Genomic DNA, 25,470 nt, shown 5'->3' with positions numbered 1-25,470 from the left:
TCAAACCCCTTAGTTGGGTTTTATTGTGTTGTAAAAGGTGCCAGAAACCTTAGGTTTCTCCCCTTAGCCCTTCATTGTTTTTGCTCACAAAACAGATCACACATTATTTGGTTGGGAGAAACTGTTGCAAGCTTATTAATCTTAATGATACTGAGATACGGTTAACAGCGATCTGGTGTAACACTGAGGTTTTAGACTAATAGCAATGATAAACTTAAACAGGGCAGCCCAATAACCACCTGGAACCAGGGGCATCTCAATAATAAAGGAAACAAGGGTTCCAGATTCGTACTGTGAAGAAAATAACAATTATCAAGAGAGCAAGGAATGATTCAAGAAGCAGGCAACAACGCTTGGCCCGTATGTAATACTTTTATTGCTCATTGCTTTGTGCGCAAGTGACCACACTGTGAAAGGCCTTAATCCAGTGTATAGTGTGTATGATACAAGGCGACAAAGGAACAATGCCTATTCCTGAACTTTACACATGTTGTACTATGTTTTGAGTGTAAATGTTGGAGAGGCAAGGGTGAATTGATGGAAAAAGGGGAATAGCTACCACAAAAAAGGGATGGAAATTAAAAATTTAAGTAGGGACAGAGAAAAGAAATGCAGATATATAGCACACCAACAAAAGGGTAAGGGTGTTGTAATTCAGTAATGTTATAACTAATCTATTCCAATAGTTCTACAGCCGAAACATTCCAAAATCTATCTTAGTCAGGCTTAGATTAAGTCATGCACCTCATATGGCCACCTACATGTTGGGGGGAGGTTTGATCTTACAGCTCCTGAACGGAGCCAAATGATGGTGATGGAGCAGGGATTTACAAAAAGAAACCCGGTTGTATTGAGTACCCCTGTAATACGTACTAATTTTAATTAGTAAAATAGTATTCACATGCAGCTACACACCACAAATGGGGATTTTGTTTTGCCAAATGCATGAAATGAATCCTAACAATACGTAAATTATCAACATTTTAATAATATTGTGTGTAGAGTGTGTTATGAATGCTTTGCATGGCGCATTGCATGTAATATGTAGTGAAAGGCATGACTTGTTGCTTTGACATAATAATTAATGCCGCGTTCCTGCTTTTGCTATGCTAGGTTACCTGTTAACATTGGCTAGAGAAAAAGGTGGCTGGTTTACAGTGAAAATTTCATTACCACATTATTAATAAATGTCTGGCTTCTATTCCTTTAGTAAATGGACGAGTCTCCATTTTGCGTTAAGTTAGCCGAACTGTAGTGAATGAAACTTGCAGCGCGTACAAACCACGTGATTTAGTGAATGGAATGTTGAACATTCAGAAAGTATGGAGAGATTCCCTTGAGGTGAGTTACAAGCAGGATTATATCAATGCGCAATTCTGAGGAAATGATTCTTACATATATAACACAAACATCTAGCAGTTAAAAAGTCATTTATTATATATGCAAAGACATAACATTGAAACCAATTATTCTAACTAGCTAATCTAATCAGCTAATAAAAAAACATGGATACATCACAATCAATTATGACCTGCATAATTGAAAAGCAAGACAGAAGTGTAAAACATAAAATTGTTGGATACAGTTTGTACATTCGAACTCCTTTATGGTTTCATCGATCTTATGTTACTATCGAATCTGTAAATCAACCATCGATGCTGGAGTCTTGAATTGTACCAAGGATGGCGTCGACGCGTTTCGGTGGAATAAACAGATGAAAACCACCTGTATCAAGACTTTCTGTATATCTGTCGTGATAGGGAATTAGTTGAATCTCCCCTAGCGAGACTGGCAGCAGGTCTATTGATGTCCAAATCTGTATCTTGTATATATTGCAATGATAAACTAGGATTCGGTCGATTTTCTTTCCTATTTAAGCTTTTGCGAGTATTTTGCTGTTTTTTTGCAATTATATGTCACTATTCACCTCCTGAAGGAATAGTTCAAGAATATTTGACAATTGTTTAGAAGGTTTGGCAGAACCTGTAATTTGATAAATCTGAGCACAGAGTCTCCCTGGTATATACGGGTCAATTCCGTCTCGCTCTCTGGTCAACTCAACAGGATCCTAGTGGTTACCCTGCTGGTTTCTTCGTGGTATCTGTCAGTACAGGGATTCCGCAGTGAACATTCAGAAAGAGCATGGCGCGGTGAAGGCATCCTTCCTTGACATGCAGCCAACTCCAGTAACTCCGTGTGAAAACCCACAAAATGTTGAATGTATTAACATTTGTCCTTAATTCGTTACTTTCACCTCATGAGAGAATAGAGATGTATACTGAATGTGTGGGAACGAAAGCCTAACAATGGGGTAAGCAAAGTAGTATTTGCTAATTATAGGGTGACCATCCTCCCCACAATTTTAACCAATCCGGTAGCTAGAATGGGTGACTTTAGCAACTTTAGTGGGATGGACATGTATGATAGGGGTATAAAGAATAGGTGATTTACGGGTGGAGTCTAGCGGGTTGCTGCAACGTAAGGGCGGCAGATGAGGTTGCTGCATTAGGCGTGAGGAGAGAGAGGGTGCACTGCTGATTGTCAGGTTGCAGAGAGGCCTAGCTTTTCCGGTCCTATCCTTGTCCTGATCTTAGAGTATTTGATCCCCGACTCTCTGTCTGGGGGTCCCCTGCCTAGGCCTGGGTGGTGGTTTTCGTTGTTCTTTTTCCTTGGGTTGGTATCTTTGATAAATCAAAGTTATTATCCTTGTTCTTTTGTCTCTTCATCTATCCTTCCGAATTGAGTATTATATTATGCATATGTCTGATGTCTCTCTATCTATCCCCTCCATGCAACATATGTTTTAGACTGATTATTTGCTGATGAGTTTAGTGTGTATTTTCTCTCATGAGGTATTTCTTTCTATTAATGGATTTGAGTTAGATAAAATTTAACATTACGCAAATAAAGTTTCTGTGGTTATTTAGTATGTTAATGTTTTGAATAACTGTTGCCTTCAATTTTTCAACTAATTGGTCCATCGACCAAGAAGATGGAAACTTGAACAATAGGATTTATTGACAATATTTAATTACTTAATCAGTAGTTCAAATTATTGAACTACTGAACATGAAATGGTATTGAATTTGTAAACTTGACACCAGCGCAACAGTGACTTGGGTGTATGTGTATGGGCCAAAACAACAAATAATTGAGTGTTCGTCCCTGTCCAAATTTTTGGGTCCGCGCTAAATCAGTTTCTTGGTAGCAGAGTTATGGTTTAATTATTGATTAATTAGGTAATTGTTATTGAATATTCACTATATGTATTAACATAAAGAGTTAGTGTTTTAATTTATATGTTGTCCAGAAGTACAGGTACAAGAGGCACCTGAGGAATCATGGGAAGGAATTGGAAGATTGTGGTAGAGAAATCACACTGCAGAAGTACTTTGTCTGTTGTGATAATACTGAAAAGCTAAGTAGGGCTGGCGGTATTATGTTTAGGGAAATTTCTGTGTGAACGAGGAAAGTTTGTAATAGTGAAGGGTCACAGTCTGTGAAACTATGGTAAGGGAAGCCAAGAACAGTAACAGGACGACCTTCACTGTACGTCAAGAGGCCCTCTTGTGATACCTTGGTGCGATCTTGAAAGGAGCAGATAGGTTACCCTGGAGCTTGATAGAAAAGCAACATAACCCTGGTCGTTATTATTGCTTACAGTGTATGAAAATATCTTTTTGAAGAGTGAAGACTCTCGCTTTATTTAGAGGAACAGACTAAGTAGCATTGTCATTCTATGTTGTTAATAACAGACATATTGATTAAGAAAAATTCAGAAAAATATTGCCGTAAACATTTGTAAAGGGAGGGTCAGCAACAGGAGTCACACTGGCATCACAGGGTGCTGCGCTGGTATTGGAGAATACAGCGAGTGTGTAGCAAAAGAGCAGATTGTAAAGGCAGAGTTAGTAGCAGGAGTGATACTGTCGTTACAAAGCGCCGCGGTGGCATTGGTCAGACAGCGGGGGTGAGCAGAGTGGTGATTGGGTGACTAGACTGAAAAACGTTGGCATTGGACAAGACTGAAAATACGTTGTGGTTGGTTAGTTGGAGTGAGACTCGCTGGGACAGGATAAAAGTTGACGACTAGCAAAAGGAAAATTCAGACAGGTTTTGGTGTTTTGATAGGGTGGAAAGTTGCAAATAGAATAGTCTGAAGATGGGTTTGTGGAAGAAACTAAATAATCTTTTTAATAAGGACAGGCCTATTGTGACAAGGGAGGGAATTCCTATTCCGCCCCCGAAAACGCCCGCATCTTGTATGATGATGGAGCGAGGGTATCATGCGTGTGTATGGTTAGAAAACTGGATGTAATATACAAAGGATGATGGAGCGTTAGCCTTTCCTGAGTTTGGTAAGTTTACTGTAAGGATCCTACAAAATCAGAGACACAAAATGAATTCCTTGGAGCCAAACCCTAGACTGACAATATGAAGCATTGGAAGAGTGAGAAGCAGGAGCATTTGAGAGAGAGAAGGATCGAGGAGGTAGAAGGAATAGAAGATTTTTCACAGGTTACCCATTTGAGAGGCAAGAGGATCAAATGAAGGGATGGAGAAAAGCTGTAGTAACTGCAGGGTTATACCCAGTTTTGACAGTAGAGAGTCAAACAGGAGCTAAATGTAAGGAAAAATTGATATATTTTGAAGCATCTAGAGGGGGTTTTGTATGAAAGTGATGATTAAATATTAGAAGGAATGATGATAAAAAGACCTCCGCCTTATGAAGGAAATTCAGGGGGGTTGGCTCCAAGTGCTCCGCAAACAGTAAAGGTAACCCCATTAACTCCTCAAGTCACTGAATTAGCTAAACAAGTAAGAGAGAATGAATTAAGTGTGTTAAATAGGGTTAGAATGGAACAAGTACAGAAACTGAATCAATTGAACTTGAATACGGAAGCCCTGACAGTACCCGTGACCAATGGTCCGGTGGTCCCAATATTTGGGGAGAATTTAAATTTACAGATAATATCTACCATAGCAGTCCCAAGAAGCAGTGTGAGGAGTGACATAGTGAATAATGAGAGTCAAGGTGGGCAGAATAAAACCTTATTGGATCTACCAGTTGGAGATCTGAAGACTGAAACACCAAGGAGAAATACTCAATCAAAGCCGAGGAAATTAGGTCAAATTGTCACCCCAATAGCTGGAAGTTCGACAGGTCCCACCCCAGAAGAGCTCAGTAATTGAGTAAAGGAGTTAACTAGAACAGATGTACAGCCTAAAAGTGTGAATGTGAGTCAATTAAAAGTAGATTTAGAAGAAATGATTATTGGAACGATAAGTCCAGATAGATTGGGGACTTATAATGACGAATAGCAGTTGTTTTTATGTAAAAGTATCACTTTGAGAGCAAAGAACTTCCATGAGAAATTGTCATAAGTGGTGAGTGAATTTGGTGTTGATATTGAAAAATCAAAGGTGTTACAAAAGACATACCGCATGGCTTTTAGTGACAACGATTTAGAGAGTTTAAATACGTCAGGGAAGAGACTGCAGATAAAAGAATTAATGAATATCTTGAAGAAATGGGGAACAATAGAAAAATGGAAAAGTAAATGGGTGAAAAAGAAGGAAGAAGCCAGTGGAATGGGAACATCCATGTTTCCATAAAAGGAAACTGAACAGGTTGAAAGAGTTTGGCCCATGTGAGAAGTTCCAGGTGGAGGGTATGTCCATGTACCGTGGACTAGACAAGATATATTGTCATTTACCAATGATTTTCCCAAATTAAGAGAAAAAACAGTTGAGGGGTATATGCAAGTGGACCGATTTGTAAAAGTTTCAAAAGTATTGCTGAAAGATTTAGATGGCCTTTTTGAGATAGTGGTTCCTGCTGATTTGTGGACTTAATGTAAGATTACTGTTGATTGGCCAAAGGATGAATACCCTAGGGATGCAAAAACAGGTGCCCCATCTGAGGAGGTGATAAAAAAGTTACATCAAGTCATCACCTTTTTGATAGGAAAAATCAGTCCAAAGGAAACAGATTGGGTCAAAATTGACAGAACAACCCAAGAGCCTAAAGAGTCAGTTCACGCCTATTATGAGAGGCTGTTACAGGTGTTTAAACAGTATAGTGGGTTTGAAAATATTGAAGATAAGGACATGTGGCATTTTGTCTATCCGTTTGTGTACAGATTAAGACCTGAAATTAGTGCCATGATACAGCAGCATATGCTGTGCTGGCAAAGCAAATAAAGCAACGAGATTTTAAGGTATGCCAAATATTGCAGCGACGACATTGAATCTCGTCTTGAAAAGTTAAAAGAGAAAATTATGTGGGCACAAGTGAAATTGGCAGAACAGCAACAGGAGACTAATATTGTTACACAAAAACAGGGTCAGGATGGATAGGCAAACAGTGAAGTTCGAGGGAAATTTAAAATAATTAAGGAAGAGGCTAAGAGGAAATATCCTTGTCATGCTTGCGGGACATAGGAAGAAGAAGTGTAGATCTGTACAAAAGGGTAACGGAGTAAATCAAAATTTGAATTCACCGGGGTAGAATGATGTGACTAGACAGCAGCAGCAACAGGTAGTTACGCCCTACTTACAGGTGCCACAACTGTCTATACCTCCCAACGTGAATGCTCACATGCAGATGTACAGTGCAAGTTCGGGATTTCAAGGAGAAGAGCAGTTTGGTAAGAATCCATTAGTTACGCAGTATTTGGTGCATTGTAGTGAGAGTGAGTTGAAAACGACACAGTGACGGTGCCTGAGGGGGAGGAAGAATGCATAATTGGCACATCTTTAGCAGTAGATCAGACAGGTCCATTTATTGATTGAAAGGTAGAAGGAAAAGACAGCACCTTTTTATTGGACACTGGTGCTACCCGTTCCACTGTGAGACCAGCGGAAATCCCAAACCTACCCCTCTCGGGAGAAACTATACAAGTTGTAGGCATTGCAAACAAACACATTAGAACTCCTGTCACAGCCCCAATAGAGGTTCACATTGGAAATTTTAAAGAAATGCATCGATTTGTGGTGTGTGATACCAGTCCGGTAAATCTCTTGGGCACAGATTTGTTGTGCAAAATGAATTTCACTATTTATTGTACACCGGATGGTGTTGCAATAATGACACCGGATGTGTAGGTTGAATACAAAATAATGATGGCCCAATGAGAGGCAGAAGTAAGTGAAGTATATTCACTACTGATAGAAGAAGATTTGGCAGAAGAGTTAAAAAGTACAGTGAGAACAAATGTATGGGATTTCACAGGAAGAGAGATTGGATTAATGAGAAATGTGGACCCCAATCAGGGGATAGAGCAGTGTATCCCAATACTCCATAGTATAAAATTAAACAAGAAGTAATCGCTGGAGTCACACCTGTGATTGATCAGATGATTGAACAAGGAATTTAAAGGAAATATTGAGCAGTCCATGAAATTCGCCCATTATTGTTATCAAAAAGCCTAACAGAAAATATAGAATAGTACAAGATTTGAAAAAGGTGAGTAAAATTGTTGTACCATGTTGCCCGGTAGTACCAAACCCTGCTGTAATTTTATACCAGATTCCATGTGACACTGAATGTGTCAGGCATTCTTCTCCATTCCCTTGCATCCGGATAGCCAATATTTATTTGCTTTCCGGTTCAGAAATTGTGTTTTGGCATGGTGCCGAGTTCCTCAAGGGTATACTGAGAGTCCATCAACCATTAATCAGATCTTTAAAAAGTGTTTGCAAACTCTAAAAGTGCCTGGAAACTCAGTCTTGGTCCAATACATCGATGCCCTACTGTTGGCATCAAAGCACGAGAGGCATGGGTAACAGACTCCATTGCTGTACTAAATCATTTAGCTGAAGGAGGTCACAAGGTTTCACTATCAAAGTTACAGTGGTATAGACAAGAAGTTCAGTACTTAGGACATAAGATTGCAAAGGGACGGAGGAAAGCGACCCCTAAGAGGATAAGTATAATCAACAAAAATGTATCCACCCCGAAATCAGAAGGAAGTGAGGATGTTTTTGGGAATGGTTGGATAGTGCAGACAGTGGATATGTGGCTTTTCATCGATTGCAAATCCTCTGCAAAGGTTGACTTGAAAAGATGTGAAGGATCCGATTGTATTGGATGAAGAGAGTATGGAGTCTTTCAATCGATTGCGAAACAGTCTTTGTCGAGCGCTTGCTTTTGGAATGTCAGATTATTCTAAACAGTTTGCATTGTAATGTTGTGAAAGAGATGGATGTACGCTTGTGGTCCTAAGTAAGAAACATGAAATGGAAAGATGTCCAGTAGCTTATTTTTCTTCTACTTTGGACTGTGGCTGCTGCCTTGCCTGGTTGCTCAAAAGCAGTAGCTCCCACTTGTGTGAGTTTGGAGCAGAGTGAATCAATTGTGATGGGTTACCCAGTGAAGGTCTATGCGTCTCACTCTGTTGAGATACTATTAACTGGTACTCAAACTCAACATATGACAAATTGTCTCTGACTAAATATGAAAGAGTGATTCTAGGTGCTGAAAATGTGACAGTGGTAAGATGCACTACTGTGAACCCTGCCACAATATTACCAAATTCAAGATGTGAAGAAGTGAGAGAATGAGCAGACCATGATTGTTTGGAAGTGACAGAGCTTTGCACTAAGCCCTGACCAGACATTGCAGATGAACCGTTGGAAGAATCGGACTGTGAATTGTTTGTAGATGGATCATGTATGAGGAATGCAAAGGGTGAATTATGTGCTGGTTATGCTGTCTGTACCTTGACTGGAGCCCCAGAAGCATCATGTCTAAGTTGCCCAAGTTGCAGAGCTGGTCGCTCTCAACAGAGCTTGTAAATTGGCAAAAGGTCTACAAATAACCATTTTCACTGACAGTCAGCACGGCTTTGGAGTTGTACATGACTTTGGTCAGTTATGGATGAAAAGAGGATTTATGACTTCCTCTGGTTCTCCAATTCGGAATGGGAAAACTGTAAAGGAATTATTGGATTTATCAAAAAGAGTTGCAGTAATAAAATGTGCTGCACATCAATTAGGAAAATATAATGTAACCAAGGGTAACAGATACGCGGATCAATAGAGTGTTACTGTACTCAAAATACCCTGGCAATAAATAGATCAATAGAGAGAGGAAATACCGAATGCCACCTTATGATCATCACCACATTTGAGACTTGGAAGGAGGTGAGACAAATGCATGAAGAGGTTAGTGACAAAGAGAAGGATGAATGGAAGAGAGCAGGATGCAGGAAAAACGATGCTGAAATATGGGTGTCCTATGACAAAAGACCAGTATTGCCAGATTCATTGCTTTCTCACACGGCCAGGATGTACCATGGACATGCGCACATTGGACGAGATGCCATGACAAGAATGTTTAAGCAGTCCTGGTACAATCCCAAGTTTAGGCTGATCGCTGAAAGTCTGTGCCAAAGGTGTGTTATCTGCCAGAAACAAAACCCAGGAAGAAAGACAGTTGTAAGTTGGTAAGTAAATGGGAGAGCAGGAGGACCTTTCACCCAACTGCAAATCAATGTTATTGAACTACCACCATGTAATGGACTGAAATATGTCTTGGTCATTGTTTGTTTGTTTTCTCGCTGAGTGGAAACCTACCCAACGAGAAGGAATGACAGTCTTACTGTGGCAAAATTGTTGTTGAGAGAATTGATCCGAGATTTGGTTTTCCGTCACTTTGGACTCAGATAGAGGATTGCATTTTAATAAAGAAATAATTCAAATGATCTGTGCTGCGTTACAAATTGAACAGAGATTGCATTGTGCCTACAGACCAGAGGCAACTGGTATTGTGGAACAAATTAATGGCATGATAAAGTCCAGATTAGGGAAGGTGTGTGCATCCACGACACTAAAATGGCCTGATGCTTTACCTCTGGTATTGAAGAGTCTCAGAAGTGTACCTGACAAAAAGACTGGATTAAGTCCCCACGACGAGCTGATGGGAAGAGCCATAAGACAAGAATACATACCCGCAAATAAATTGATGAACCTATCTGATGATCGTGTGCTTGACCATTGTTGAGGAATGGCTGACCTGGTACGTTCTGTGTCTCGCCAGGTTGGAGGAGATGCCACACCGACCCAGCGGAACCAAGCACATGACCTGAATCCTGGATAGAGGGTCCTAGTTTAGAAGCACTTGGGGAAGCCGTGTCTAGAACCCCGTTGGAGCAGCCCTTACCAGATCCTATTGGTGACGACCACAGCAGTGAAGCGTTTGGGTTTGCCAAATTGGATACATGCAAGCCTTACCAGTCTAGTCCCAAGTTCAATCGAGAGACCTGAAGAGCAGCAACTGAGAAACAGAAATCTACAATCAGTAGCTGAAGTGTGTGAAGCTGCAGAGTCTGGAGTGACATATTCTGAAAAACATTTTGACAAAGAACAGCCAAGCACAAGTCGATTAGAATGGGCACCAGATAGTGGGACAGAAGAGACTGCTGTTGAATCACAAGAAGGTGAGGCTGCTTTTGTATCGGGAGAAGGTGAAACAGCTATTGAGACAGAAGAAAAAAACAGCTGAGGTTCCTAAGACCATTCTAGAAGAAATTAAGCTCTCAAAAGAATTAGAAGTGGGAGAAATAGCTAATTAGACAGAATCGAGCACTGAACCTACAGAGACTGAAAACCAAGAAAGTCAAGAAAAACACACAGAAGTAAGACAGAATAATAGAAATGGTGAACAGAACACAGAAGGTGATAAGATAGTTCAGGCAAAGAAACCTAGAAAGGAAGACTGTTGGGCAAGAAGATTGAAATATAGAATAGTAAGAATAAGACGAGAACAAAGCAACAAGATTTCAAGTCAGGCAGAACAGGTAGATTTAGCGGAAAACAAAAGAAGAAGATAGAAAAGACCAAGAATTCTCTGTAGAAAATACAAAGCACCTGACTGGACCTATGTGATTCTCGAGGAGTTTAAAAGTTTAGCCTAAGTGAGGAAAACAAGAGTAGTGATACTGAAAAAGAAGACGAGAACTAACTTAGACCACCTTAATAAGAACTGTTACAAATTGAGGTGGAGAAAATTTTGTCAGATCAAGTCATCTGTGGACTCAGACATAGCCAAGGAAAGTGAAGACGAACGTCATTAGGTGTAGGATTACACTACCTTTTATATATTTTTAGCAGATAAGAGTTAATTTACATTATTTTGTTTCCCCCAAGGACCCTAACATAGAGTAATTGTTAGATTTTTTTTGTAGAGGATTAAAAATGGCAGGAAATGAAGTGACTGGGCAACAAAAATCTAAACTAAAACATAGATGTGTTAAATGTTGCCTATGTAATGTTTTCCTATTTACATTTTTGTTTATTCTATTCATTGATGTCATACTAATTAATAATGTAAATAACAACGGAAATAACACTGCTGATGTCTCTAATGGAGGAGTTTAAGATGTTGCTTAACAGATAACGAAAACTAATGAAGAACAAATAGATGGAAGTATCTTCCATCATGATGAATCAATTAATGACTTTTCTTTAAATGTGTTTACTAAACTGTTGTATGAGTATACTAACACCATGAATGTGAGTGATTGCTATGTTTGCATGAAATTACCATCGTCCGTCTCTGAAGGTATAACCTACCATCATCTGTCTTTAACATATGTTGTTTCATGTAGTGTCCTTAGTAGTCTTTTTTACTTGGAAGGTAAGTTGGAGTGTCAATATACAGATGTAGGCTTAGTATTTTCTAAATTCCAAATTATTAGAGAACTAAACAAGGTAAAAAGTGGAAAACATGCAAGTTATATGGGTGAATTTGTTCCATATTACTAAACCGTTCGATCTAGAATATGCTTATAATAATAATTTGACTTGCGGATGGCATTATGAAGAAAGACAGTTTTGGGACCTGGTAGACCATTGAAGAGAAAGTTTCCAGGAGAAAGGTGGTAAGCAAAAAATGCAAGAACCACCATGGGCATTTAGAGAGGAAAGATATTGGTGAAACGTATGCTGCAATGTCCCTGGGCTGGTCACAGAAAGGAAAGTTATGTTTATTGAGAGCAAGGACTAACTACAACAATTATTTTATTGGCACTGGTGAATGTGAACACACATCCAAATTACTGGAGGTTGGGGATTAAAGGGTGGAACTGATCCTGTTTTCTCTGGGATATATTATGTATGTGGTATGAAAGCCTATTACAGGTTACCTGCCCACTGATATGGGAGTTGTTACTTTGAGATTGTCTTTCCAAAGGGCTATCTTATAGACCAAAGAGATCCTAGTGTCAATGAAATAAAGCTAGGATTGACACGTAAAAAGCATGTTTTTCTGAAATAACCGGTAATTTCTTTTCTGCACTAACAAACTCAGTTGGGGTAGTCCTAAATTCACATAAAATTTGAAAACTGTCTACAGTGGTTGATCGTTTATTAACAGATACTGCTGGTGGATTTTTAATAATTGATACCAAAATGGTGGCAATAAGATCAATGGTTTTACAAAATAGACTTGCCCTTGACATTATCTTGGCAAAAGGGGTGGAGTCTGTGAAACATTAAAAATTCAACACTGATGTACCTATATCCCTGATAAAAGAAAAGGGATTGAAGGATACATTAGAAATATTGTGATGTATTCCTATAGGTTCTGAATCGATCCCCCTATTCCTGACCCTATTCTGGTTAACGAACCAACAAGTTAACTAGCAGTCGGCCCATGAGGCAGCAAACCCCCATGATGCAGATACCGTTATCTGACGAAGCCACACTACGGCACAGGAACGTGTTATCTGATTAGGTCATAACGCTTGCGATCTAATTAGACAAGCGATATTCCTCCAGCCCCTGATAAGGCATACGGAGTTCTCATAACAAATCAAACCTATGACAACCTGGGAAAAACCCTGCGGCCATTGTTTTGATTTCACCGAGAACTTCAGCAAAAGAATGTGCTAACGACCTGGTCGTATGACATCCTTATTGACGTATCTATGTCCATCCTTACGTCAATCTCGGCACCTTAAAGGTATAAATATTACCGATATTGCCCTATGCAAACACACGCGGTGGTGACGAGACGGAGCAGCCATACTTGCCGAAGCCCAGAGCAGAGCAGACCCCGCGGGCGCAGCCCCGCCTTCCTGACGCGCTGAGAACGAGACGCACTGCTTTCTCCTGCCGAGAAATCCAGCACCGGCGTTTCCGGGTAGCCCTCGCAGGCAGCCTGGAATATCGAGACCAGAGAAGAGAGATACCATCCCTCATTCATCCTAGATTCCAGGTACAGAACTGAATAACCCCTCACAGATAATTCTTTAGTCAGTCACTTGGCAAACCAAACTTAACTTAAACTGTAACTTTCTATTCCCGCCCACGTATTAGACTTAGGTCAGGTACACGGGGTAGGCTTATTTAGAAACACCAGTTGAGTACGTTTAGTCAAATGTATATGTGTATGTAATATATTTTATTCATTTTAAACCTTCATATGGCTTAGAAACCATATCAATGTTTTTACAGTATTATTTTATACTTCTGCTTCTAATGTATGCACTTTACTTAACCATAAGTATTGCAATAATATCGATCCATTTCTCTTGTACGAGAAAAGAGACTGATCAATAAATAACACCTTTTTATTGAACACGCCCGTCTCTTCCTTTTCTCTACATTCTGATGAGACTAAGAATGCACGTACTGACTGAGTAAAATAAATTGCCTTTTGTTCACACGACTCTCGAGATACACTCTTGATTAGGGGAGAGCAAAGTTGTCATGTTCTATGGTTGTCAGAAACTAAATCCCTTCTTGTCTAATCAGGGAAGTTAATTCCTTCCTGAACATTCGAGAAAGTTTCTAGTGAACTCGGAGCTAGCTGGCAAACCCAAAACTTTAAGTCTAATATCGACAGTAGTAGACCTAGTTAACGTCTGTCTAGGCCTATACTATTGAAGGTATTATTCCAATGCGCAGAGCCTATTGGGATAATAGGAACTACACTACAATATTACAAAGTTACATAAAGATTTAACCCAACTGGAAGTTGAAGGTATTTGGGAGAGAGTTGGCAAGAGTATTACAGTTGTGAAAAATTGGTTTTCAACGTTTTGGAAGAGTCTTTTGAGAAATATAGTGATGCCAGTACTCTCAATAGCAATAATAATTTTAGTAATAATAACAGCGTATAAATGTTGTAAGTGCATGAAAGGAAGAACATTTTTCTTAAATAAAAGGAATAAAAAGAGAGTAGTAAAGAGAAAAAGATGAAATTGAACTAGAAAAGATATATGATGAGTATTACGATCTAATGAAAAAAACTAAATGATTGTGCCATGAAAGGAGAGAAAGATACAAAACTCTAGATAAATTGAAAGGTGGCAATCGGTATCATCATTATTTATGATGACTTCAAAAGCCATCAGAGGGGGGAATTGATGGAGCGGGGATTCGCAAAAAGAAACCCGCTTGTATTGAATACTTGACAGAAAATGACCTGCCCAGTCTGTGATTCTATCGTCGATAGAATCACAGACTGGGTACGGGAACGAACGACGACGAATTGCACAAATGCTTGTTACTGGATAGTGGGACCACTGGAGGCTGGTCCGCAGGAGGTACTTTCCCTGTCTCTCACTATTGGATAGAATGGTACTAACCACAACTACCTATTGAGAATATCAGACACTGTCAATACACACACTGCACGAAGGTTGATGTGATTCTTGTCAAGAAAATTACGTGTTGAGCCCTGAAGAAGTCACGGATGTGACGAAACGCATTGGCAACAGGCAATTCTGTAATCTTTTAATGGAATATTGAATAAAGAAAATTTGAAACCTTCAATCAAGACTTTGAAATTGTGTATCTATGGGAAGTTTCCAAATGAATGTTCATTTAATATTGTGACATAGAATTTTGTTAACACAATATTCATATATGTACCTTGGTGCGGGTCATTTTCTGTCAAGTGTTAAAGTGATTTTTTAATCACGATTAGGGGGTGTATATGGGTCACAACCCTGACTCTGTCGCACAAGGAATCAAATATTAGATAGGCGTTACAAACAGTGAAAATTTGTGCTGGTCTAGCATAGCTCTGACACTTGTGAGTGTTTTGTGAACGCTTGTATTGAATACCCCTGTAATATGTACTCATTTTAATTAGTAAAATAGTATTAACATGCAACTACACACCACTCATGGGGAATTTGCTTTGCAATATGAATGAAATTAATCCGAACAATACGTAAATAATCAAAATTGTAATAATAATGTGTGTAGAGCGTGCTATGAATGTGTTGCATGGCGCATTGCATCCAATGTGTAGTGAAAGGCATGACATGTGTTGCTTTGACATAAAAATGAATGCCGCTTTCCTGCTTTTGCTGTGCTAGGTTAACTGTTAACATTGGCTAGAGAAAAAGGTGGGTGGTTAACAGTGAAAATTTCATTGCCACATCATTAATAAATGTCTGCTTTCTATTCCTTTAGTAAATGGACGTGTCTCCATTTTGCGTTAAGCTAGCCAAACTGTAATGAATTAAACTTGCAGCGCGTACAATCCATGTGATTTACTGGATGGAATGCTGAACAAGGAGAAAGAGCCTGGCATGGTGAAGGACATGACGCCTGACAATCAGCCAACTCCAGTAACTCAGTGTGAAAACCTACAAAATGTTGAATGTATTAACATTTGTCCTTAATTCGTTACTTTCACCTCATGAGAGAATAGGGATGTATACTGAATATGTGGGAACGAAAGCCTAACAATGGGGTAGTCAAAGAAGTATGACCTAATGCTAGAGTGACCATTCGCCCCACGATTTCAACCAATCCTATAGCTAGAATGGGTGAGTTTAGCAACTTTAGTGGGATGGACATATATGATAAGGGTATAAAGAATAGGTGATTTAGGGTTGGGGTCTAGCGGGTTGCTGCGACTTGAGGGCGGCAGATGAGGCTGCTGCATTAGGCGTGAGGAGAGAGAGGGTGCACTGCAGGGTTGCAGAGAGGTCTACTGTTCCGGTCCTATCCTTGTCTTGATCTTAGAGTATTTGATCCCCCGACTCTCTGTTTGGGGGTCCCCTGCCGCTACCTAGGCCTGGGTGGTGGTTTTCCTCGTTCTTATTCCTTGGCTTTGTATCTTTCATAAATCAAAGTTATTATCTATGTTCTTATGTCTATTCTTCCAAATTGAGTATTATTTTATGCATATGTCTGATGTCTCTCTATCTATCCCCTCCATGCAACATATGTTTTAGACTGATTATTTGCTGACGAGTTTAGTGTGTATTTTCTCTCATGAGGTATTTCTTTCTATCAATGCATTTGAGTTAGATAAAATTTAACATTATGCAAATAAAGTTTCTGTGGTTATTTAGTATGTCAATGTTTTGAATAACTGTTGCCTTAAATTTTTTAATTGGTCCATCGACCAAGACGATGGAAACTTGAATGATAGGATTTATTGACAATATTTAAAACTGTAAAATTGTTTAACTACTGAACATGAAATAGTATTGAATTCGTAAATTTGACACCAGGCCAACAGGGACTTGGGTGTATGTGTATGGGCCAAAATAACTGAAATAATTGAGTGTTCGTCCCTTTCCAAATTTGTGGGTCCGCGCTGGATCAATGGTGTGACATCTTCCTCTACCTACAGCCTCTGGGAGTCGGTCAGAGGCAGATCTTAATGTGAGGGACTAACCCACTAGTCACAGCCTCTATCGTTTCCCAGGCAACTGCCCAAACTCTAAACAAAGTTAAGAGCAAAGCACAGACTCCTCTGTTGCAAACCCTCGCCCCAAGGCGGGCCCTCTGGAGTGCGGGGTTGTTGCAATGAGTAGGTACGTGGTTGGTGCTCCCTGCACGTTGCTTGATGCATGCTCAGCCCAAAGTGGCCCTCTCCTAGCATACCAGTCACCAAAATAATCCTGTACACAGTCATATTGTCACATCTCACACAAGGACTCCTCACAGTGGGGCTCCCAACTTGACCTCGCATCCTACAGCGCTCTACTGGTCCACACAGGATACACTGGTCTCTGCAAGCAGGTAGGCTCTGGTGCTTTAAAGCAGGTGGTCTTGATTCCCTGGATGATGCCCCTCACACAGCAGGAACTCCAGCAGGCTTTGGTCACCAATCCTGGTCACAGGCAGAAGTCTTGCAGAGCTTCCACTTCTCGCCCAGCCCAACTTATAGCCCATTCCCAAACACCAAATGTGATTTAGGGTCTGAGTCTGTGAAGTTTTGGGGTGCTGCATCTTTTGAAGTGTACACTTTTCATTCATTTCTTTCCTCTTGAAAGGCTGTTAGTCAAAGTAGGAGAGACTCCGAAGCTCATAACCCCACAACACAGGCCATGGAAGTGACTAGGGTTCACGCCTGGAGGCCAGCTACAGTGATATGTGTATCAAAAGGTTAATCGCTGACTCCCAGCCCCACTCTTTATGATTCTCTCATCAGACCCCTTTACTTCCTGAGATGTGTACAGACCACTCTCTTGTGATCTATCACAGAATCAAAAAGCACCCTTTTGAAATTTAAAGGGGGGATTCTCCTTTCCACTTCCTCCAAAGCATTCCACCTATCTCACAGGAATGCAGCAATACACAAATCTGTATGGGGGAATTCCTCTACTCCACCCGTTTTCACCAGGCAGGGCTGGGCCCTCCAAAATGGAACCCAGGGTTCTCCATGTAATGTATAATTGCAGGCACACATGCACTCTGTACATACACAGCACACATATTGTCTAGCACTGTTAGCTCCATGTACTGTGCCACCCCATACGCAAACATTCAGTGCACACATTCAATTTGCATGCACTGTTCAGTACTGTTATCTTTCTATATGGCTCCAGGTTGTGCTATTTGCAAACGCACCCACACTCACAATGTGCACGCTGCACAACACTTCATGTATTGTATTTTTGCAAGCACACATACAACCAGCACATGCTTTTCATTGCACGCACACACTGCACAGCACTACACCTCACATGTAATGTATTCCAGCCAGGCGAACAAGTTAATTACCTTCGGTATCGCTTTTTCTGGTGGATACAGTATCTGCCTGTGGATTCCTCACCTTATGAATAACCCCTGCGCCAGCATTCCGCTGAAATTTTTCCTAGCTCTCCGCGCCGACAAGGTCGTCACAATGCTATGGCTCTGCACGCAGCTCCGCATAACGTCACCGGAGCCATAATAGGACCACGTAGGTGTGAGGACCCGTTTTTTCCGTGCCACTGAGGCAAAACGGGCGGTCCGACCATAGAAACAATGCATACATAGTACAAAGAATTCACACAGTGCAAATTGAAATAAGAAAGCAAAGAAGGCTTACATTTCAAATAAGTCAACAATGGACAATTAGAGGTAATAAAGTCTTGACTAAACAAAAACATCAAATAACCAATACCTCATCTTTTAAGGTATAAAAGGGTGGACAGCCGGGAGGTGGGTGGGTCAGTGAGGAATCCACAGGCAGATACTGTATCCACCAGAAAAAGCGTTGCCAAAGGTAAGCAACTTGTTCTTCTGATGGATACATCTGCCTGTAGATTCCTCACCTTATGAATAGAATCCCACAGCAACCTTATGAATAGAATCCCACAGCAGTCCAACCCCCGGAGGAGGGTGTCCACCCTTCTATACCAAAAAGTCTTGCCAAACAGAGCGCGCAAAAAGGCCGTTCCTCCTCACCTCGGTATCCAAGCAGTAATGCTTAGCGAAAGTGTGGAGGGAGGCCCAAGTTGCAGCTTTACAGATGTCCAATACAGGAACACCCCTGGACAAGGCAGAATTGAAAGGAAGTAAGCCCTGGTGGAGTGAGCTCTAATGCCTACAGGAGACTCCTTACCAGCCAGGGAGTAGCATATCTTGATGTACAAGATGATCCACCTGGATAAAGTACAGCCATGCCCTTCATACGACCAGCATATCCAACAAAGAGCTGATCATCTTGACGGAAGTCCTTTGTTCTATCCAAATAAAAGCTAATCGCCCTCTTTGGATCCAAACGATGAAGCCTCTCCTCCTCCTTAGAAGGGGGAGGGGGAGGATAGAGAGTAGAGAGGGTAATGGACTGTCCTAGATGGAAGGGAGTTACCACCTTAGGCAGAAAAGCAGCCCTGGTCCTGAGTACCATCCTTTCAGCATGTATGGTCAGAGAAGGAGGCTTTGAACTCAAAGCCTGGAGCTCACTCACCCTCCGAGCTGAAGTGATAGCCACTAGATAGACCGTTATGAATGTCAGTAGTCTCAAAGGACAACTATGCATAGGTTCGAAGGTGGAACCCATTAAAAAAGTCAACACCAGATTTAAATCCCACTGGGGCATAATAAAAGGAGTGAGCGGAAACATGTTAGTAAGCCCCTTAATGAACCTTAAGACTACTGGACACTTTAAACGAGAAGGTTTATCAGGCAAACAAAGTAATGCCAACAAAGCTGACAAATATCCTTTAACGGTGGCTACAGCACAACCCTGCTGAGCCAAATGAAGTGAAAAACAAAGAACGACAGAAAGCTGTGCCTTCAAAGGATCAATAGATTTCTCTCCACACCATCTAATAAATTTTAACCACCTATAGGAATAGATAGACTTCGTTGAGTGTCGCCTGGCCGATAATTTAACATCCACCACGTCAGGCGGGAGAGAAAAAGAATTCAGGTAGCCCCATTCCATCTCCAGGAATGAAGGTGCAGGCTCTGGAGGTGGGGGTGTAGAACCTGCCCTTTCGACAGAGAGGAGGTCTACCCTGAGAGCGAGACGAAGCGGAGGGTGCGACGAGAGGTGAAGAAGGTCTGTGTACCACACCCTCCTTGGCCAATCCGGGGCGATCACTATAACTTGGGCCTGGTCTTGGCGAATCTTCCTCAGAACCCAAGGAATCAAGGGTATGGGAGGGAACGCATAAAGGAGTTGTGAGCTCCAACTCAACTGAAACGCGTCCCGCAACGCTAACTGCATAGGAAACTGGGGACTGCAGAATGACGGGCAGTGCACGTTCTCTAGAGTGGCAAACAGGACCACCCGGGAGTTCCCCACGTCTGAAAGATGTGTTGAACTACCTCCGGATGAAGCCTCCACTCGTGGTCGGCGGAGAACTGCCGACTGAGACTGTCAGCACGCACGTTCAGCACCCTGACCAGATGATTTGCCATCAAGCAAATCCGTTGGTCCTGAGCCCAGGACCAGAGCCACAACGCCTCTCTGCAGAGATGGTACGACCCTACTCCTCCCTGCTTGTTGACGTACCACATCGGGGTAGTGTTGTCCGTCAGGACTTGAACCGACTGACCGCGAAGTGAAGGGAGAAAGGCCTTGAGTGTCAAATGTATCACCAGCAATTTCAGAAGGTTGATGTGAAGCAACCTTTCCTCTGGAGACCAAAGACCCTTGATTTCCAGATCTCCCAGATGAGCACCCTAGGGTAGAGGCATCTGTTTTCACTGTGGCCACCGATGGAAGAAGGTGGAAGGGCTTCCCTTGAGACAGATTGCCCTCCACGCTCCGGCAAGACAGATCCGCTGCAGCTTCTCTGGAGATCCTTAAGACTCCCTCAGATCTCCGCTGTGCTGATACCACTGCCTGCGGAGACACCACTAGAGCGCCCTCATGTGCCAGCGAGCATGGTTGACCAACAGAATGCAGGAAGCGAACAGACCGAGCAGGCAAAGGACATTCAGAACAGGAACAACCGCTCCATTGAAAAACAAGGGAATCATTTCCTGAATGTCGAAAATCCTTTGTTGAGGCGGGAAAGCTCGACACACAGTGGTATCCAGTATCACCACTATGAACAGGTTGCGCTGAGAGGGCACCAGGCGAGACTTGGGTTCATTTCTCGAAAAACCCAATTTGTACAACAGTAGAGTTGTAACCTTCAGATTGTGATGCACCATCTCTGGTGACTGCTTTCAACAGCCAGTCTTCCAGGTAGGGGAACACAGGAATCCCCGACCTCCTGAGATGGGCAGCCACTACTGCCATCACCTTGGTGAAGACTTGAGGTGCGGCAGTGTCGCGACCCAACCGTAAAACGCAGATACTTCCTGTCCGACTTCAGGATTGGGATGTGGAAATACGCTTCCTGCAAGTCAATGGACACCATCCAGTCCTCTTGTTGCAGCGCCTGAAGAACCTGCGCTAGGGTGAGCATCATGAATCTTTGCTGCTTGAGAAACAGATTCAAGATTCTGAGGTCCAGAATAAGACGTAACCTGTCATCCAGACCTCCTTCTGAAGGAGAAGCAAATGATCCTCCGTGCAAAACCCCTGGCAAGGAGGGTAAGGAGGAGGGAATTCCCTAAAGGGAAGGGCGTACCCATTTTCTACCAGATCTAAAACACCAAGGTCCAAAGTGGTCAATTTCCAATTTTGTAGAAAATGGGTAAGCCGGCCTCCCACGGGACCCACATGATCTAGGATGGGGGATCTAGGGCTGCTTTCCTGCATTAACAGGAGGGGTTGGGGAGGTAGAGGAGGAGGAGGAGGAGGAGGAGGAAGTCGACCTCTGCCTTTACCTCTGTAGGTCCTATACAAAGGTTTCTGCTGCTGCTGTTGCTGAGGCTGTCTGGACCCTCGAAAGGAAGACTTCCCAAAGCCATGGTATCTTTTATATCCATAGCCTCTTGTCTGAGTCTGCAGACCCAAAGACTTTGCCGTTGCCTTACTGTCCTTAAATCTTTGCAGGGCAGAGAACGCAATTTCACCAAAAAGCTTGGAACCATCAAATGGCAACTCAATAAGAGCAGCCTGCACGTCAGGACAGAACCCAGAAGATTTTAACCATGCGTGCCTCCTTGTCGCAATGGACAAACCCATTACTCTGGCAACAGAATCCGCTATATCCAGACCAGACTGGATAACCTGGCGAGCCGCAGCTTGAGCATCCACCAACACCTCACTCAGATCCCCCCTGTCCTCTGCGGACAACTTAGGAAGAAGCTGTTTCGCAGAGTCCATTAAAGCATGAATGTACCTGCCCAAGAGACAAGTGGAGTTGGTAGATTTCAGTGCCATACAGGAAGAAGAAAAAAAAACTTTTTTGTAGATTGCTCTAACTTCTTGGAATCCCTGTCTGTGGGAGCCAGCGAAAGCGCCCCTGAAGACTGCTTCGAACAAGAACCCTGCACCACCAGACTTTCAGGAAAGAGAAAGGAAAACCGGATCTCCAGGAACAGGTCTATACCTTCTTGAGACTGATCTCGAAACTGCAGGAGCCGAAAGAGGATTGCGCCACACATCGAGGATTGGCTCAGTTAGAGAATCATTAAATGGCAAAAGTGGCTCAACCACCGAAGATGGAGAATGAAGCACTTCCGTGAGAAGATTAGGCTTATACTCCACCACAGGAAGCTGCAAATCCAAAAGTTCTGCAGCCCTCCTAATAACTGTATGATAAGGAGCAACATCCTTAGAGGGAGAAGCCTTTTGAGAAACAAAGTCCCACTCCGGAAAAGTGTCAAGCCCACTTGCCTCACAGACGTCCTCAAACACATCTTCTGTGTCATACACCTCTCCTTCCTCCCTCTCTTCAGCCTGGTACTGTTCCACGTCCAACAACCCCTGTGCCTATCTCCTTAAACACATCTTCGGTTGCGCTGTCGGGGCGCCACACGCGACTTTTTACGGCACTGTGAGAGAGGTCGAAGGTGGATCCACTACCATAGCTGGCGCCGATCGATCCGAGAAGCTTCACGGGATTTAGCTGGGGACTGACCATACGGCGTCGACATCCTCAGAGCCTGAAAGGGCCAGGACAGCGTCGCTGGTATGAACGGCATAAAGGGGGCCTGAGGATACTGGTGAGGCACCCCCAAATTATATGCCAAAGGACCCATGGGACCCGAAGGTACTCCACGGGGTTACAAGGCCCTGGTGAACACACCATACATCGCATAAAAAAAATGCCAGGGATCCGACCCCAGGCGTCGGAAAAGAAGCGAGGTACCTCAGGAGCCGGAGCCGCCACAGGTGGAACAGCCGGAGCCGAAGGAACCTCATCATCAGCCGGATTCGACACACCCTTTGGAGTCGGTGAGAATCTCGGCGTCATCGCCTTCACTGGAGTCCCCTTATAGGAAGGAGATTGAGCCGGAGTCTCCTGAGGAGACACTGAAGGAGAAAGCAAGTCCTTATCTCGACGTCGAGCAGGAGAAGACTACCTCGACACCACAGACTTCGAGGATCGGCGTCCAGAAGCATATCTCGTTTTCTTCTTATGCTTCCTCTTGGAGTTGTGCGACGTCGAAGACCTGGACTTTGACCTTTTTCAACCCCTTTTTTTCTTTTCTTGCCTTGGCCAAGTAAAGCTTCGCTTCTCGCTCCTTTAACGCCTTAGGATTCATCTTCCTGCACGAAGAACATCCCTCGACATCGTGGTCTGAAGATAAACACCAAAGGCAATCTTCATGCGAGTCAGTAATTGACATATGTTTAATGCATTCCCTTCAGGGCTTAAACCTGACTTCCTCGGAGCAGACATGACAAAAAAAGAAAGAGATACAATTTAAAACATGAAGTATCTAAACAAAGTATGGAGAGTCCCAGAAAAAACCGTTAGCGTCGACAGCGTGAAAAGAAGGGAACTGACGTCATCACGCCGACGTGGTCCTGTTATGGCTCTAGTGACGTCATGCGGAGCGTGTGCGGAGCCATAGCATTGTGACGACCTCGTCGGCATGGAGAGCTAGAAAAAATTCCGCGGAATGCTAGCGCAGGGGATCTTCATAAGATAAAGAATCCAAAGGCAGATCTATCATTCAGAAATACATGTATTAACCATACATGTACTGCACAGTACTGCTCTATCCCTGTAATGTAGACTTTCCGAGCACACAGACATTCAGTGCAGTCTCACTACTCCTGCGTTGCGCAGCACTCTACATCTAGCTGATGTAGGCCAGGGGTGAGTAAAGCACACATCAGCAGGACTTTCACTAAATGGTATGCCAACAGCACGGTGCTCGTGCCGCTTACCTCTTAGTGAAGGCGGTAGCCTTTGAGCACTATTAGGGTAGCGCTTTGGGGACCCCCTTCAGTCCAATAAGATCTACATCCATGAGACCGGACTATGTCATGGCGCACACGCATGATCTGCCTTTGCCTATGACAACAAAAATCAGAATTATGGATGTAGACAACAGTTTGGTTGGGTACTTAGGGCAGGTATACACAGTGTTTACCACGCAGATGGCTTTTCTGTCCCAACAGTGTGCTTTTTATGATTTGGTGTAAACCCGTTCAGTAGTTTTTGAGAAATTAAAGTTCAAAATCTTTGTTTGCCTTGATGGTTTGGTATGCAAGAGTTTCGCAGGAGTTCTGTGGTCAGGTGAAATAAAAAAAATAGAGCTGTCACTTTGGCTGAGGGGAATTTTACTTGCGCTAACTATAAATGGTTTTGTTCAAATTTTAACCTAATTTTAATGTCCTTTTAACCTTAGTTTTTTTCGAGTGAATTGCTAAGGTTTTTTTTTGTAATGTAAATTAACATCCTACCATACTCAATTAGGACATTAATTTAACCTTTGTGTTTTTTCAGTGAAAATATATACACACACAAACACGTAAAAAATTATTTATCAGTTGTCCAGGATGTTATCAATGCAAATATTGATGTAAATAAAGCATGCCAACATTATTAAAAAAAAGCACAATGAATTTTACACTGTTAATAAAGCATTTGAAATTACCATAACGTGTTTTTTTGCATTTTGCACTTTGGAGCTACATAAAGTGAGCAATAAAACCAGCCCCATGACAAATAAAAGCTACAACCACAGGAGTGCTTAAAGTAATGATGAAAATTGTAGGGGGCGTGGCCATGAGCCAAGGATGGCGGTCGAGCTTTGAGCTAGCTCCGTCGTAAGCCCCAAACACCAGGGGATTATCCTGTTCCCGAGCCCTACGGGACGTCTGTCCAGGCTCCACAGACTCCAAATACGTGGCGCCCGCTGTGGCGTGAACTGCGGCGACCGGGACCCTCCCGAGACGTGAGCGCGAAGATCGGCGCTGACGAGGCCTACCTCCCGGGGGCAGACCGCGGTCTGTCGTAGCTGGACTGGCCGGTCGCGGAGACGCCGACCCGCCTGAGGACGGGCAACACACATCGGCCCTGAGCGGAGCTCTGCAACGGCGGGGAGACGACCGGGAAGCACCCGATACGGCCAGCCACCACGGCTGGTGTGTGGCCACAGCGGTGAGGACACTGTACCCTGGGCTGGCCCTGTGTGCTACGCGGAGGAGGGTGACTGCACTCTGTGACGCACCGGCGCTGGCCGAGATTGAATCCCCGTGACCCTGTGGGAGAGCGGAGGTGTAGGCGGCTGGCCCCCCAACCACTAAGGGACAAGAAAGCCTGCGCGGCCCCCTCCCCCCTGAGGGAGGCCATCAATTAACGCACAACTACGGGGGTGCGCCGCCGAGAGAGGCGCTCGACGAGAGGTCGCCATTTTGACCTGCATCGAGCTCCTGAGGCGGTGGCGACACCTCCGTGGCAGACACTCGCTACCAGA

General features: G+C 42.9%; 1 protein-coding gene across 1 annotated transcript in view; it reads right to left on the bottom strand.

Annotated features, from left to right (window-relative positions):
• Window positions 1-25,470, bottom strand: part of LOC144781934 (WD repeat-containing protein 62-like) — a 636,677-nt gene that overhangs the window by 235,836 nt on the left and 375,371 nt on the right. The window lies entirely within an intron of this gene.

The sequence above is a fragment of the Lissotriton helveticus genome, chromosome 9 (genome assembly GCF_964261635.1).
Source record: "Lissotriton helveticus chromosome 9, aLisHel1.1, whole genome shotgun sequence".
In the NCBI taxonomy this organism is placed as follows: domain Eukaryota; kingdom Metazoa; phylum Chordata; class Amphibia; order Caudata; family Salamandridae; genus Lissotriton; species Lissotriton helveticus.
This window is presented reverse-complemented; position numbering and strand designations above follow the sequence as displayed.